We start from the raw sequence: 16,344 nt of genomic DNA, 5'->3' as shown, positions 1-16,344 counted from the left end.
CTGTTGCCTTGTTTTCATGATTTTCTTGTATCACTTGTATTTCTCTTCCTGAATTTTTAATTTTTACTCTACTTCTCACTTGATATATATATATATATATATATATATATATATGTATATGAGGCTTGGAGCTTTGAATTTGCTACTGCTCCTCCTGACCCTGGAGCTGCCATCCAGGACTGTAACCTGGATTCAAGTAGGGAAAAACAGCTGTGAGTCCTGCTAGCAAAGAGACTTATGTAATCTCCTTTTAACCAGTTGTTTGATCCCCTTACCATCTGTGGGTTGAAAGCTCCAGTGGCTCCTAAGGCCTGCTCATGGATTGCTGTACTCTTCCCTGGAGCTGCTTACACTGCACTGTACTTCACTCTCACCCTAATTAAACAGACCTTTCTTGCCAACCTTCTGTGTTGTCTTGGGGCTGAAAAAGCATTTCGCTCTATTTTTTTATTGAGTTCTGCCACTCTAGAATTTATTTAGAGTCATTTTGTAAAGGTATTTGGAGGATTTGTGGGAGAGCCCCTTTGAGTTCCTACCTTTACTCCACCATCTTGGCTCTACCCCAACAGCAATAGCATAAGATGATCATCTGTGAATGACTTAGCCATTCTCAGCAATACAATTATCCAAGGAGTTTCCATGGGAGGCTTGATCTTTTCTGTTGTTTCTCCTTTGTTTTTTTTTGTTTTTTTTTTAGATTTTTCAAGGCAATGGAGTTAAGCGGCTTGCCCAAGGCCACACGGCTAGGTAATTATTAAGTGTCTGAGGTCAGATTTGAACCCAGGTACTTCTGACTCTAAGGCCGGTGCTCTATTCACTGCGCCACCTAGCTGCCCCTCTCCTTTGTTCTTGAAGAGGGCTAAGTATATCATGAAGATGACTTCTTGACTCACTAGTGAACTGGATTTAAGTGAGGCTGAGTTGTGCAAAGTTGTCAGCCTCACTTTCTCCCCAGAGTCATCAAAGTCCAGTGGCAAGACCAGTCAAGATGAGTGTCCAGGATCAGGATATCGTGTCTTTTCCAGGCCTAGGTTTGTCTGAGACAGCACCCATTCAATAACCATGGTCTCAGTAAGAATTGAGACAAAAGGGGCGGCTAGGTGGCGCAGTGGATAGAGCACTGGCCCTGGAGTCAGGAGTACCTGGGTTCAAATCCGGTCTCAGACACTTAATAATTACCTAGCCGTGTGGCCTTGGGGAAGCCACTTAACCCCATTGCCTTGCAAAAATCTAAAAAAAATAAAATAAAATAAAAATAAAAAAAAAGAATTGAGACAAAAGATGACCTAATTCACTATCACAAAATTATCAGTTTGGGAGAGGAAGATCCTCAAAATTTCTGACTAGAACAGAAAAAATTATTATTTATACTCATTCTAAGCCATCAAAATAAAGGGAATGGAATGTAGTCTGCTTTCAAGTATGGAGAGCAGTTGGAGGCTTTATGAGATAGGATAGGGATGTTTGTCCTTCATTTTTTTTTTTTAGATTTTTTGCAGGGCAAATGGGGTTAAGTGATTTACCCAAGGCCACACGGCTAGGTAATTATTAAGTGTCTGAGGCCGGATTTGAACCCAGGTACTCCTGACTCCAGGGCAGGTGCTCTATCCACTGCGCCACCTAGCTGCCCCTTGTTCTTCATTCTTGAAGAAGACCATGACATCTGGGACATGATGCCATGCCAAACAAATGAACTGGGTTTGAGTGAGGGGTGCTGTGCTAAGTCACCAGTCTCACTAGCCAGATATGAACCTGGATGACTGGAGATGATCCTGGATGTGAGAACATCAGGGTTAATTGATTTCCCCAAGGTCACTGACCTAGTAAGAGTCAAGTGGAAGCCACATTTGAACTTGGGTTCTCTTTGATTCCATGGCTGGTGTTCTATCTACTGTGCCACTGAGCTACAGGGAATGGTTAAGAACAGTATTGCTGAGTAGCCATGAGGATCTGGCTGATATTGTGCAGCCTAAATTTATAGTGAATTTGTTTCTATGACTTTTTCTAGGACCTCTCAAGGAGTCTTGTAACAGGAGTAGAGAAATAAGATTTTTTTTTGTTTTTTGTTTTTTGTTTTTGCAAGGCAATGGGGTTAAGTGGCTTGCCCAAGGCCACAACAGCTAGGTAATTGTTAAATATCTGAGGCTGGATTTGAACTCTAGTACTCCTGACTCCAGGGCCTGTGCTCTGTCCACTGTGCCACCTAGCTGCCCTGAGAAATAAGATTATTTGACAGAATTAGAGGGCAGTCAGGTGGCTCAGTGCATAGAGTACTGAGCCTGGAGTCAGGAAGACTCATCTTCCTAAGTTCAAATCTGGCTTATGAGCCAGAAAAAGAAATAGAAAACTATTCTAATATCTCTACCAAGAAAATCTTAAATATGGCCATGAAGATCAGACACATCTTTTTTTTTGTTTATCCAATAACTTTATATCTTGTTTCCCAATTACATACAATAGTAGTTTCTACCTCATTTTTTGTAATGTTTTGAATTTTACAATTTTTCCCCAACCTCCTTTCCCTCCCCCTCCCCCTCCCCCATAGAAGGCAATCTGATAATCGTTACAATGTTTTCATGCTATACACTGATCAAAATTAAATATGTTGAGAGAAAAATCATATCCTTGTGGAAAAATAAAATATAGCATAATTATATTGTACAGTACATAAGGCAACTTTTTTTTATTAAAGATATTGAGTTTTACAATTTTCCCCCAATCTTGCTTCCCTCCCCCCACCCCCACCCCACAGATAGCACTCCATCAGTCTTTACTTTGTTTCCATGTTGTACCTTGATCCAATTTGGGTGTGATGAGAGAGAAATCATATCCTTAAAGAGAACAGAATTCTCAGAGGTAACAAGATCAGACAATAAGATATCTGTTTTGTTTTTTTTCCAAATTAAAGGAAATAGTCCTTGTACTTTGTTCAAACTCCACAGCTCCTTATCTGGATACAGATGATACTCTCCTTTGCAGACAGCCCAAAATTGTTCCCAACTGTTGCGTTGATGGAATGAGTAAGTCCTTCAAGATTGATCATCACTCCCATGTTGCTGTTAGGGTGTACAGTGTTTTTCTGGTTCTGCTCATCTCACTCAGCATCAGTTCATGCAAATCCCTCCAGGTTTCCCTGAAATCCCGTCCCTCCTGGTTTCTAATAGAATAGTGTTCTATGACATACATATACCACAGTTTGCTAAGCCATTCCCCAATTGAAGGACATTGACTGGATTTCCAATTCTTTGCCACCACAAACAGGGCTGCTATAAATATTTTTGTACAAGTAATGTTTTACCCTTTTTCCTCATCTCTTCAGGGTATAGACCCAGTAGTGGTATTGCTGGGTCAAAGGGTATGCACATTTTTGTTGCCCTTTGGGCATAGGCAACTTATTTTTTTAACTGAAGGTTTGGCCTTTGTTTAAACTCCACAGTTCTTTCTTTAGATATAGGAATTCTCTGTCACAGATACTCTAAAATTGTCCCTGATTATTGCTCTGATGGAATGAGCAAGTCCATCAAGGTTGATCATCACCCCCATACTGCTGTTAGGGTGTACAGTGTTTTTCTGGTTCTGCTCATCTCACTCAGCATCAGTTCATGCAAATCCCTCCAGACTTCCCTGAATTCCCATCCCTCCTGGTTTCTAGTAGAACAATAGTGTTCCATGACATACATATACCAGTTTGCTAAACCATTCCCCAAATGAAGGACATTTACTTGATTTCCAATTCTTTGCGAGATCACAAACAAGGCTGCTATGAATATTTTTGTTTTTTTTAATTAATTTTTTTTGTAAGGCAAATGGGGTTAAGTGGCTTGCCCAAGGCCACACAACTAGGTAATTATTAAGTGTCTGAGGCCGGATTTGAACTCAGCTACTCCTGACTCCATGGCCAGTGCTCTATCCACTGCGCCACCTAGCTGCCCTCTATGAATATTTTTGTACAAGTAATGTTTCTTACCCTTTTTCATGATCTCTTCAGGATATAGACCCAGTAGTGGTATTGCTGGATCAAAGGATATGCACATTTTTGTTGCCCTTTGGGCTTTAATTCCAAATTGTTCTCCAGAGAGGCTGGGTGAGTTCACAGGGCCACCAATAATGCATTAATGTCCCAGATTTCCCACATTGATCATTGTCCTTTCTGGTCATATTGGCCAGTCTGAGAGGTATGAGGTAGTATTTTGGAGATGCTTTAATTTGCATTTCTTTAATCATTATTGAATTAGAGCAATTTCTCATATGATTATGGACAGCTTTGATTTCCTTAAACACAATTAAAACGACTGAACAATTCTATCACAGTCATATATGGTCTGGTTTTAGAGAGGTTATCAGTACAAATACTGAAATATTCAAAGACAATGGAGGGGAAGTCTGGGATCCAGATACTAAAATCACTGATGAAAATGGGCAACGGCTATGGAAGTCAGCAAATGATATCAAACAATGAATGATAATTGGTAGTATTGATGATGGGAAATTGGTGGTACTGACATAAAGATGAGAATTCTTTTGAAAGTGAAAAACTCGGGGCGGCAAGGTGGCACAGTGGATAGAGAACTGGCCCTGGAGTCAAGAGTCCTGAGTTCAAATCCGGCCTCAGACAGTTAATAATTATGTAGCTGTGTGGCCTTGGGCAAGCTACTCAACCCCATTGCCTTGAAAAATCAAAAAAGAAAAAAAGAGAAAAAGAAAGTGAAAAACTCACTGACTAGGCCTAGAATTGGAAAATGTCAGGATTTTTATTTTACAAGTATGCAAAATTCACAGATTAAACCTTTTCCTGGAAAGACAATGAGCTATAACAGAAAGAGAAGGAAAACAGTCATAAGAGCTGGCTGGGTTTAGACCCAAGTGAGTCTGGCCACATGGAGCTGAGACCATATTTCTCCAGTGGCATAGGTTGGGATGACCTGGTTCTGGCTTAGAGAAAGTTGCCATCCTACATATAAGAAAAGAGTGCTCCACTCTGGAAGACCTTGCTTAAGTACATTTCCATAGTGGGTTGGACGAGGGTGGTGCTTGGGGAGTGGTTTCACACCTGGTTCCAAGGATTCTCCAATATGTATGCCACAGAAGCATCCTCCGAGGAGTGACTAAGGCAGTATTTATTCCACATGAGTGGCAACTATGTACTAATCTTTCCTGTCCCAAAGGGTGTGACCTTCACATCCAACATAGCCATTTTTTGTGCCCTGCTTCAGTTTTAATGAATTGTAGGGATGATGAAGTCTAAAAATATTTTGGGGTGTGATCTGAAAGATTAAAAGAGATAAACTTTAAAGGAAAGAGATAAAGAGTGAACTGATCCCGGGAGGGGATGAACTAGAAAGACAATTAGCAGCAGCAGCAGCAGCACCTGCTGTACTAGGAAGTACAAGGAAGAGAAATTAAGGGTATTTGCAAGTACAAGTGTGCTGATAACAGCAGCATCCATTAGGGGTAAAGGTCAGGTTTATATAGGGGAGCAGCTGTGTTTGGGGTGAATTTAGGAAAGAAGCTATTTACATCTCAGAAGAAGTTGAGGTGATTCTGAGATAGCCCTTTGGGGTGAGTTTCCAGGTTGACCACAATGGGACTATTTATAGAGATAGCAATGGGGTAGAAATCACATACCCACAGGATATGTAAGGCAAGCATAGATGTAAATATTTGATATAACATATTTCTCTTAATATTTCCTCTACAGGGAGATCAGAAAGCTTATACAGTAGCAAGGGGAGGGAACAGGAAGTGCATAACAAGAGTAGACAAATCCTTAAACTTCCCAGATCATCCTATCATTTAATTTTCAAAGAAAGCCATCCTTCTACAAAGCTATCTTGCCTAAGGGAGGTAACATTTTTTAATGAGTTTAAGTACCAGGAGGGCAGGTCAAGTATTCCTTTCAAAGTCTAAAGGTGGACACATTTCCATTCCTCACAACAGCTAAAAGGAAAAAAAAATCAACCTTTGACCAGGAATATAGTTTAAAACTTATAGTAATTATTGTTATTAGACTTTGACACCTCCTAATCTTATGGAATGTCTGATATAGAGCTCTATCCTGACTTGTCTGTTTCCTTGATGGCTAAGTGCAGAAAAGGATCCTGACTCCTGATAGTGGAATTATATAAACTCCACTTTGGGATCTGGTTTTCTAGTGGTGGGGAAAGAGAGTGGCACACACGTATAATCAGCAAGCTTAGAGAAATTTAATAAATGCAAATGTTAACCTAATTCTGTTTGTTTTTTCTTGAGACCAAACTCTGGAGGCTAATATTTGTCCCTTAATAGGACAAAGTCTGGAAGTTAACACCATGTTTTGTTTAATTCTTTTATAAGGCCAAACTCATGGAAGTTGACATATTCAACTTCTCCTCTACCATACCAGGGTTACTGAGGGCATCTAGTAAAATTCCAGTCAACCTGGATCATTGCCTCTCTGAAATCCATTTACTTTTCTTACCATCTCCTTATCTCATTTCCCACAAGGACTTTTCCAAATCTTTTCTTCCCTCTTAAATACCATCCATATTTTTCTTTCATGCAGAAGATTAGATAACCTTATTTTATCTGGCATGAATTTTACAACTGCTTACAGGCCATTTCCATTCAGATATTTCTATCTAAAACTTAAATCCAAACAGAGTTTATTATCTCCCCCCCCCAATACCTGCTTCTCCTTTCAGTCATTGTTTCTTTGTATGGAACAGGAAGATGGGAGAAAAAAGGGGTTTCATGGAAAGAAGGCTTAAGAATCTATGTGGGTTCATTTAAGTGAAGAACTCACCAACTTTCTGACTCAGGGAATGTAAGAAAGACTTAGACTTTAATTCACAGGTTACACAAATAGTTTACAAGTTACCATAAAAAGTCCAAATACAAAAGTTCACAGGTTAGGTCCCATGGAGAAGCAGTTAGATATTGAGTTTCTTAAAGGAAACAGCAATTTCTAAGAAGGTAATGAAGTTTAGCAAAAAAGAGATGGTTGGGAGAGAATAGTAAAGAGGATAATCCCAGCAGCATGGGGACAGCATCCAGCTTAAAGAAAAGAAGTCAAAATAGCCCAGCCATCCAGACTGAGCAGACCCTTAAAATACTTTTCTGTGATAGGCAAGACAAGGGTGGTGCTTAAGGAGTGCTTTAGCAACTGACTTCAAGTATTCTCCAATGCACATGTCACAGAGGTGGTCCCCATCCTAAGTAATCTGCAGCTACTAAGTATGCTCCTGTCGCAAAGGACATGGCCAAAGTTAGCCTTATTGTTAAAGTCCAAAGTGGCTTAGAAAATGGAGTTCACAAAAAGCCAACACAGAATGGAGAACATCTCCCACACAGGACAGAAATTTTCCAATACAAAAAGATTACAATCTTCAACAAGCCTTTTAAATTAATTTTCTTTTCAAGGAACAAAAAAAAAAATTTTCTATTTCTTTTCCCTCCCCATTGAAGAAAAAAAAAAAGGAAGAACAAAACCACAACCACAAATATACATAGTAAAGGAAAATAAGTTCTAACACTGGCCATGTCCAAAAAATATTTGTCTGATTCTGCACCCTGACTCCATCATTTCTCTATTAGGTGGTCCTCTGGAATAATGGTTTGTCATTATATTGATCAAAGTTTTTAATTCTTTCCAAGTTTCTTGTCTTTACTATGTCTTATTTCTCTATTAAAAAAAATTTCTTAAAGAGAGAGATCATACTGTCTAAATTTTTCTATCCTTTCCTCTGACTAGCATGGAAAGCACTTAAATGTTTGTTGTATTGTCTGTCATAAAGTTAGTGTAATTATGTCACTGATGACCTTTTTTAAGTACTACTCTGATTTCTGGGTATATCTAATGACAATCAGAAATTATGGGACACTGACATTGAAGAGTTAATTGTGTACTTCCTTCTATAACACAGTCAGGAGTTGCAAAGATCTGGGTACTGGTAGGAAGTAGGGTAAAAGTTGATGGCTTCACCAGCCCTTCTGGTTGTTTTTGTTTTTGTTGTTGTTTCTCTTCTGAATTAAATTACTTGGCAATCAGAAATATCAGAGTATTTAAAAGAAATTATTCTATCACAATTTCCCTTAAGTTTCTTTCTAGATTTTTAAAGTATCTTTACAGTGTCTTACAATATTTTATTATCGAATTATTTAATTTTTAGACTATAAGTCAAAAAAGAGTTTGACTTGAAGACCTTCCCCTCCTTCTTCCTGACAGTGGTAGCAGGAAAAAAGTTGAAGAGTTGGGTTTAATTCCAAAGAACTTCTCCAGCTAGCTGACTAGCTAGTTAGGTGCAGCTGGTTGGGGTCAACTTCACAGAAGAGCTAAGGATAGCCCTAGGGTAAATAAAATAAAGAGCTGGGAATTCCTTCCCCTCAGTGGGGAGAAATGACAAAGTAAGCTGTTGACCAGCAGATGGTAGCAGAGAACACCAACAATTTATTAGAGACAGAAAGCAAAACATTGTCTCAGCAGAGCAAAATAAATTTGTTACTGGAAGACAGCAGCAGCACCTTGGTTCTTTACCAATAGAGGTCTGATGTGTTCTCTGGTCATACTTATCAAAAGACTGCCTGGTCTTTGTGGACCATGGGATAGATAAAGCACTTAGCCTGGAGTCAGGAGGACCCAAATTCAAATCCATCCTCAGAATCTTGGCACTAGTTGTGTGACCCTGGGCAAGTCACAAAACCCCAATTACATTACCAAAAAATTGTAAACATCTCATTAAAAAAAGAAAAAAATCATACTTCTTCTCTGGTACGAATGGAGTATGGATTTTCCAGATCATAGGATTCCCCTAATCTTTGAGAAATGAAAGGGATAACAGTATAGGATATGTATCTACACTTTACTGATTGTACTTTAGAGGCTGGACTTATCTCCTAATGAGTGACTGAGGCTCTGAGAGACACCCTTACTCAAAGAGAAACCCTTTGGGTTCTGATTAAGATATGCCCCCTTAAATATTAAAGTAGTGGTAGAGAATTGAAGACTTGTAGAATATTAATGAAAAGCCCTGGGAACCCATTTATGAGCTTGTACATCTAAAAATGCAGACTTCCAAGATCATAGAACCTGAAGAAGTTCAATTTGGTGATGTGAACCTGTGTCTTGTTTATTACTAAGGCCTTTCAAAATGAAGAAGAGAATCCTTTAGCCTTGGGTTATTTATTGAGAGGCTACTTCAGAGGTTTGTGGTAGAAAGTTCCATGACGACTGTTGAGATGACCAGGGTCATATTGGTCCATCCAAATAGAGGGGGACTTATGTATGATAAAGCTCTTGTGGGGTGGGGGTACCTGACAATTATTAACCAGCAAGGCAGGAAGAGTTCCTGTGTCTGGTAAAGAAGCATGTGGCAAAGATAAAAGATCAGTAATAGGCAGAATTAGTCCTGATTAGCTTTACAGAATCTCTTCATGTACAGGCCACTGACAGAGGCCAAATGAGAGGTTGCTCCAGATCACCTAGACTTCACTGTTGAAACTCTTGGAAAAATCTGTCATGCAACAGTAGGTGGAGCAACTCCTTTCAAAACATCCCTCTTCAAGAACAATGCCAGCAGAATGCAGTTAAAAAGATCCAGGTATTTTGTTCTGATTGATGGTCATACATAGGCTAAATATCTAATAGAGAATCAAGTTTATCAGCAGCTGAATTCCACTGGGTTGGCATTTGATTTGGAGATAAGGGCTGCTTCCAGGACCCAAAAAAACCCAAGCCAAGCTGTGTCACTCACTTTTTGTTGTTATATTATTTTATTTTTTACAATTACATACAAAGATAGTTTAACATTCAATTTTTTGTTAAGTTTTTAAATCACATTTTTCTACTCTCCATCTCTTCCCTGTGGGATGCTATGCTCCCTATGGCAGCAAACAAGCTGATATAAGTGTGCATGTATAATCATGTTTAACATATTTCCATATTAACTATGATGTAAAAGAATTAGAACTAAAACACATAAGAAAAAAACCTAAAAGAAGTTTAAAAAAGTGAACATAGTATGCTTTGCTCTGCATTCAGACTCCATAGTTTTTTCTTTGGATGTGGATGGCAGTTTCCATTACAAGTTGAGTTGTCTTTGGTCACTGAACTCCTAAAAGGAGCTGCATCCATCAAACCGATCATCTCACAATGTTGCTGTTAATGTGTAAAATGTTCTCCTGGTTCTGCTCACTTCACTCAGCATCAGTTCATCCAAGTCTTTTCAGGTTTTTCTAAAATTCTGCCATTCATGATTTCTTACATAATAATGGTGTTCCATCACATCCATAAATCACAATTTGTTTAGTCATTCCCCAATTGATGAACATCCCCTCAATTTCCAATCATTTGACACCACAAACAGATATGCTATAAATATTGCTCTTTGGGCATAGTTCCAAATTGTTCTCTAGAACAATGTTGAATCAGTTCACAATTCTACCAACAGTACATCCTCTCCAACACTGATCATTTTCCTTTTGTGTCATTTTAGCCAAACTGATAGATATGAGGTCACATCTCAGAGTTATTTTAATTTGCATTTCTTTTATCAATAATGATTTAGAACATTTTTATATGACTCCACAGTTTTAATATCTTCAATTGGACAATGACTTTTATTCTTATAAATGTGACTCAGTTCTCTATATATTTTAGAAATGAATTCTTTATCAGAAACACTAGTTGTGAAATGTTTCCCAGCTTTCTGTTTTCCTTTTAATCTTGATTGCTTTGGTTTTATCTGTGTAAAATGTTTTTTTGTTTTTTTTTTAGTTTTTGCAAGGCAATGGGGTTAAGTGGCTTGCCCAAGGCCACACAGCTAGGTAATTATTAAGTGTCTGCAACCAGATTTGAATCCAGGTACTCCTGACTCCAAGGCCGGTGCTTTATCCACTGTGCCACCTAGCCGCCCAAAATCTTTTAATTTTAATGTAATCAAAATGATCCACTTGACAATTTATAATGTTCTCTCTTGTTTGATCATAAATGCCTTCTCTTTCCATAGAACTAACAGAAAAACTATTTCTCGTTCTCCTAATTGGCTTATGGTGTTACCCTTTATGCCTAAATCTTGTACCCATTTTGAATTTATCTTGGTATAGCATATGAAATTTGGTCTATGCTTAGTCTCTGTCATACTATTTTCCAGTTTTCCCAGCAATTTTTGCCAAATAGTGAGTTCTTATCCCACAAGTTGGATGCTTTGGATTTATCATTTACTATTGTTTTTGGATACCAAATCTATTCCACTGATCTATTCTTCTATTTCTTAGCTAGTACCAGATAGTTTTGATGACTGCTGCTTTATAAGGTAGTTTTTTTTTCATTTTTTAGGTCTCTGCAAGGCAAATGGGGTTAAGTGCTTGCCCAAGGCCACACAGCTAGGTAATTATTAAGTGTCTGATTTGAATTTGGATTTGAACTCAGGTACTCCTGACTCCAGGGCCAGTGCTCTATCCATTGTGCCACCTAGCTACCCCATAAGGTAGTTTTAGATCTGGTTCAGGTAGGCCCCCTTCCTTTGCATTTTTTCCCCACAAATTCCCTTAATAATCTTATCCTTTTGTTCCCCAGATGAATTTTGTTACAATTTTTTCTAGTTCTGTAAAATAATTTTTTGGTAGATCTGTCACTCATTTTTTTCTGATTCCTTTCTATCTGGCATCATGGGACCTAATATTATTATGATCATAAAGATGGTAGAGATAGAATATTCTACTGTGCAAAACAGTAGATCTCAAATGATAATTATATTACAATCATTTTATGAAAGAAATTTGTAAAAGTTGCTTTTATAGTTTTTTTGGGTAGAGAACTGTGAACTGAATGAGTATAACCCACTGTGAGCTTGAACTTCCTTTGGGAAGTTGTTGCTGTCAACAAGAAGACAGATACTATTAAAAAGTCCACACCTGGGAGCTTCTCTCATATGTTATTATCAAGTGGGATCAATTGCCACCAGTTCTAAATACAGCAAATAATCATTTGGGGTTCAGTCCTAAATACCTTTCCTCTCCTTCCTATGTAGAATTTTATAAGAAGAGTCCAGGAGTAGCAGGGCATATCCATGGATACCTGACTAAGGCCTCTGCCTTAAAAGTGGATCTAGAGAAATTCAATTTGGGTGACTTTTAAATTACTAAAGGAATGGAATGATAAGAAACCACATAAAGTTACTTGTGGCAAGTAACATACCTTAAAAACTCCAGACCTTTTCAAGAGTGATCCTGGTGAAATTGCCATTTCTGAGATGGAAAATCTCAGGAACCATTAAAAGGAAATTAGTTAATGACATCAACTCAGTCATAGGAATTGCTACTTAGGATGATGACTTTGGGGCTATTTTCTTTGGAGGCAGGCGTGGTTGTCTCAGGTAGAGAGGGAGATGACTACTCCTGAGGTGGTTCAATTTACCTGCCCAGCAGGGGGAGCTGGTCAGTAGCTGATGATGGTAGTGATGAAAAAGATGGGCTCCTCCAATAGACTCCCTAATTTTTTTAAATGCCTTACCCATAGTGAAGAGGACTAGAAAGATTTAAATATGAATTATCATTGCACTTTAAACAAGAGTATGAACTAAGATCCAGACAACATGATACACATTACAGATGTTCTAGACTGCCTTCTAGATAGCCACTGATTCTGAAACGACGGACTTAAAGAATTGAACAATTTAACAATAAAAAAAAACCCTTTCAACAAACAATAAAGCAAATTTCCATTGGCCATGCTCAAAAATATACACCTCGTTCTAGATTTAAGTTCATTATTTTTCTAAGGAGGGGAATGGCATGATTCATCTTTAATGCCCTGGAATTGAGGCTTATCATTGCATTAATTTGAGTTCTAATGTCTTTAATATTGTTTTTTTCTATCAGGTAGCAAATGTATAAAATGTTTGCCTATTCAATTCATAGAGGATTTCCTAGCTTCTCCTGAAACTATCTATTTCATCGTTTCATATGATCCAATAGTATTCCATTCTCTTCCATTTGGTTTCTGGGTTAGACATGCTTCATGACAGAGGTGAATACTTTGGTGAACTACATATTTTATGCCTACATTAATATTGATGGTAATAATAATAGTTAACATGCCTGGTCTCTGTCCTTCACTCTGCTAAATGCTTTACAAATATTTACTCATTTTATACTCACAACAACCTTGGGAGACAGGTAATGATAATGATCCTCATTTTAGTAAGGTGGACACAGCTAATAAGTATCTAAGACGAGATTAGAATTCAAGTATTCTTGACTCCAGGTCCTGTACCCTTTTCACTGCATTACTTAGATATCTCTGATAATCTGGGGTTCACTTAACAAAATTAATTTTGTATAGTATATCTATTAAATAACCTTATAGAATCTTAAGTATGGGAAACTGTAAAGAGAATGTTTAAAGTCTAATTTTAATCTGATTCCTTTTTCTTTTTGCTAAAAAATAATAGACATCTTGTTTTCTCTACACAATGATTTGTGTCTATAAAGATATGATCTTTTATGGAAAATAATCTGTGAAATCTTGTGTGTTCTATTCTCATACTTTCATCGACAATTATTTGATAAGGATAAAGATCATGTTCATGAAGATTTCATAAGGATGAGAAAGCAAGCTTATGAATTGTTAGTTACTGACCTTCCACTGTCAAAGTAACTTTTTGTGGAGTGATAACACTACCACTGACTTTTTATCCTTTTTTTTGGATGCGGTATTTAATCTCTCCCATTCCCTTCAAATTAAACAATGATCTGCCAGGGCTTAAAAATTGTTTCTTATATATAAATCTTATAAAAATCCCATCTTATGTTTCTTCTGTGTCCTTGTTCTGATCCACCAATCCCCCCCTCTCCCTATCTTCTTGTGTGTATCACATCAAAAGTTGAGATGTTGAGAGCCCAAATATGGTGAGTGGGTTCCACTGCCATTAGTGGTGAAGATAGATTGTTATAGAAATACTCACACATCTATTCCAATTTTGTGTCTGTTTGTTCTCATTCCAGGTTCATTTACAAATGCTCTTGAAATGAGCAGGTTTCAATCTCATGCCAAGCTTTCAGCAGGCTCACATTCTCTCCTTTTTTGCTCTCAGTATTCTGTAAGCTGATGCTGCCCATTACTTACCCTTATCTTCCAGAGTATTTTACAGATTAACATGTCTTCTAAATCACTGTTGTATTTGCATGCCAAGTGTAATAAGACCATATCTACAAGGGTCCTCCCTGATTCCAAAAAAATGGGCTAAGCTAGAGAAAAGACTAGAGAAAAGGTGAAAAAGTTGAGGCCTGACTGGCCCAGGAATAGGGCAAGATTCAAACTATGATTTTCTTGACACAGTTTTCTGGTAGCTTCTGCCTGTATGTGGCTTCTTGGTCACCTAGGTGCATAAAAAGTCCTAAGGAGCCAGGGTTCGTAAAGCTTAGTCTATTCCAAAACCAGGCAAAACACTATCTCCTAATCTGCTGAGTATATGGAGATAAAGAAGCTACATCTACCTAAGCTATGTACTGTTGTATCCTTATTAAATATTCTATGTTAGGGCTTAAGGAAACCTCCTTTTGTTAACCTACTAATGACTCATGGCATCTGAACTAATAGAATATTAGCCCAAATCAGATTATATCCCCAACACAGTATCTCTCCAATTGGCAAGGAAAGAAAGTGTTTGTGGCTGGAGATGGTTTCTGGGCTCATTTTGATCTCTTCATTTTGGCAATTGCTTTTAAATTGCTTACATTTTTAAAAATGGTAATAATCCAAGTCATTGTCATGACCTTTATAAATTTCCCTTTTTCAGGGGTTATAGGTTATGTATTTTGAACATTAATTTTTTTAAACATTTAGAGGTTCAAATTTTCTTTCTCTCTTCAGCCCTCCCCAACTTGTTGAGAAGGCAAGCAACATGATATCAATTAAACCTATGAAATTAAGCAAAAACATTTCTATATTAGCCATGTTGCAAAAAGAGCAAGAAAAATGAAGAAAAAGAAAAATGAATAAAGTGAAAATAATTATACTTTGGTTTGTACTCAGAAATCATGGGTTCTTTCTCTGGTAGCAGATAGCATTTTTCATCTTAAGTTCTTTGAACTTGTCTTAGATCATTCTATTGATCTAAGTCTAAGTTGATTAGAGTGACTATTTTGCTTTTACAGGTTATTTAATAATAGATTGAGTCATAGACCATATGTAGCATCTTCTCATCCTTACCCCTCTAAGGTGGTGTTGATTTTGACCTTACCTCTTATTGACTGACAAACACAATGACAGCTAATTCTGAAAGGACTCCCAACATGGGTTAATAAACAATTATTTTCTTTTTTTCTATTATCTTCAATTTTATTGTCCTCTGCTTCCAAATCTCTTCTTGGAATGAGGTGAAGCTTTGACCTCTCATTTCTGACCCTTGAAGTGTTTTTCTCAGTTTTTTTTTAAATCATCTTCCCTTTCGCTCAACTCTACAATGAAGTTATTTATGATCACTTGATTTATTTTGGTGGCGTTTTGTGAAATTCTTTTTTTTTTAGGTTTTTTTTGCAAGGCAAGTGGGATTAAGTGGCTTGCCCAAGACCACACAGCCAGGTAATTATTAAGTGTCTGAGGCTGGATTTGAACCCAGGTACTCCTGACTCCAGGGCTGGTGCTCTATCCACTGTACCACCTAGCCACTCTTTTTGTGAAATTCTTGCTGAAATTCCTCCAGAACTTCATTCTCTCCAATAGATATTGCCATTATTTTCACAAAGGCCCTTTTATGCTCATTGTGATACACATTTTCTTTTTTTTTATAATGTACTGTTTTAACTTGATTTTTATTTTAAAGGCAATGGTGTTAAGTGACTTGCCCAAGGCCACACAGCTAGGTGTCTGAGTTAGGATTTGAACTCTGGTCCTCCTGACACCAGGGCCCGTGCTCTATTCACTGTGCCACCTAGCTGTCCCCAAGAGGGCAGGAACACCTGACTCCAAATCCCTCAGACCCCTGGCTGTGTGACCTGAACCAGGTCTCCTTTTTTAGCCTCAGTTTCCCCAACTGTAAAATGGGGATAATAGTATCTACCTTAGAGTTGTTGTGAGGATCAAACGCAACTGCTTTGCAAACCTTAAAAACACTCTATTAAAAGCTAGCTATTGTGGTGGCGCACTGGACAGAGCACGGGCCCTGGCGTCAGGAGGACCTGGGTTCAAATCCGGCCTCAGACACTTCCTAATGACCTAGCTGTGCGGCCTTGGGCAAGCCACTGAGCCCCACGGCCTTGCCAAAACCTAAAAAAAAAAGCTAGCTATTGCAACTCTAATAATCACGCTTGTCCTTCCTCCTCCAAGACCATCCGTCGGGAGGTGCTGCCCGTCAAGCTCCTGGGCCA

Source organism: Macrotis lagotis, chromosome 5 (genome assembly GCF_037893015.1).
Source record: "Macrotis lagotis isolate mMagLag1 chromosome 5, bilby.v1.9.chrom.fasta, whole genome shotgun sequence".
NCBI classification, from domain to species: Eukaryota; Metazoa; Chordata; class Mammalia; order Peramelemorphia; family Peramelidae; genus Macrotis; species Macrotis lagotis.
The sequence above is the reverse complement of the archived record's forward strand: the minus strand, read 5'-3'. Positions refer to the sequence as shown.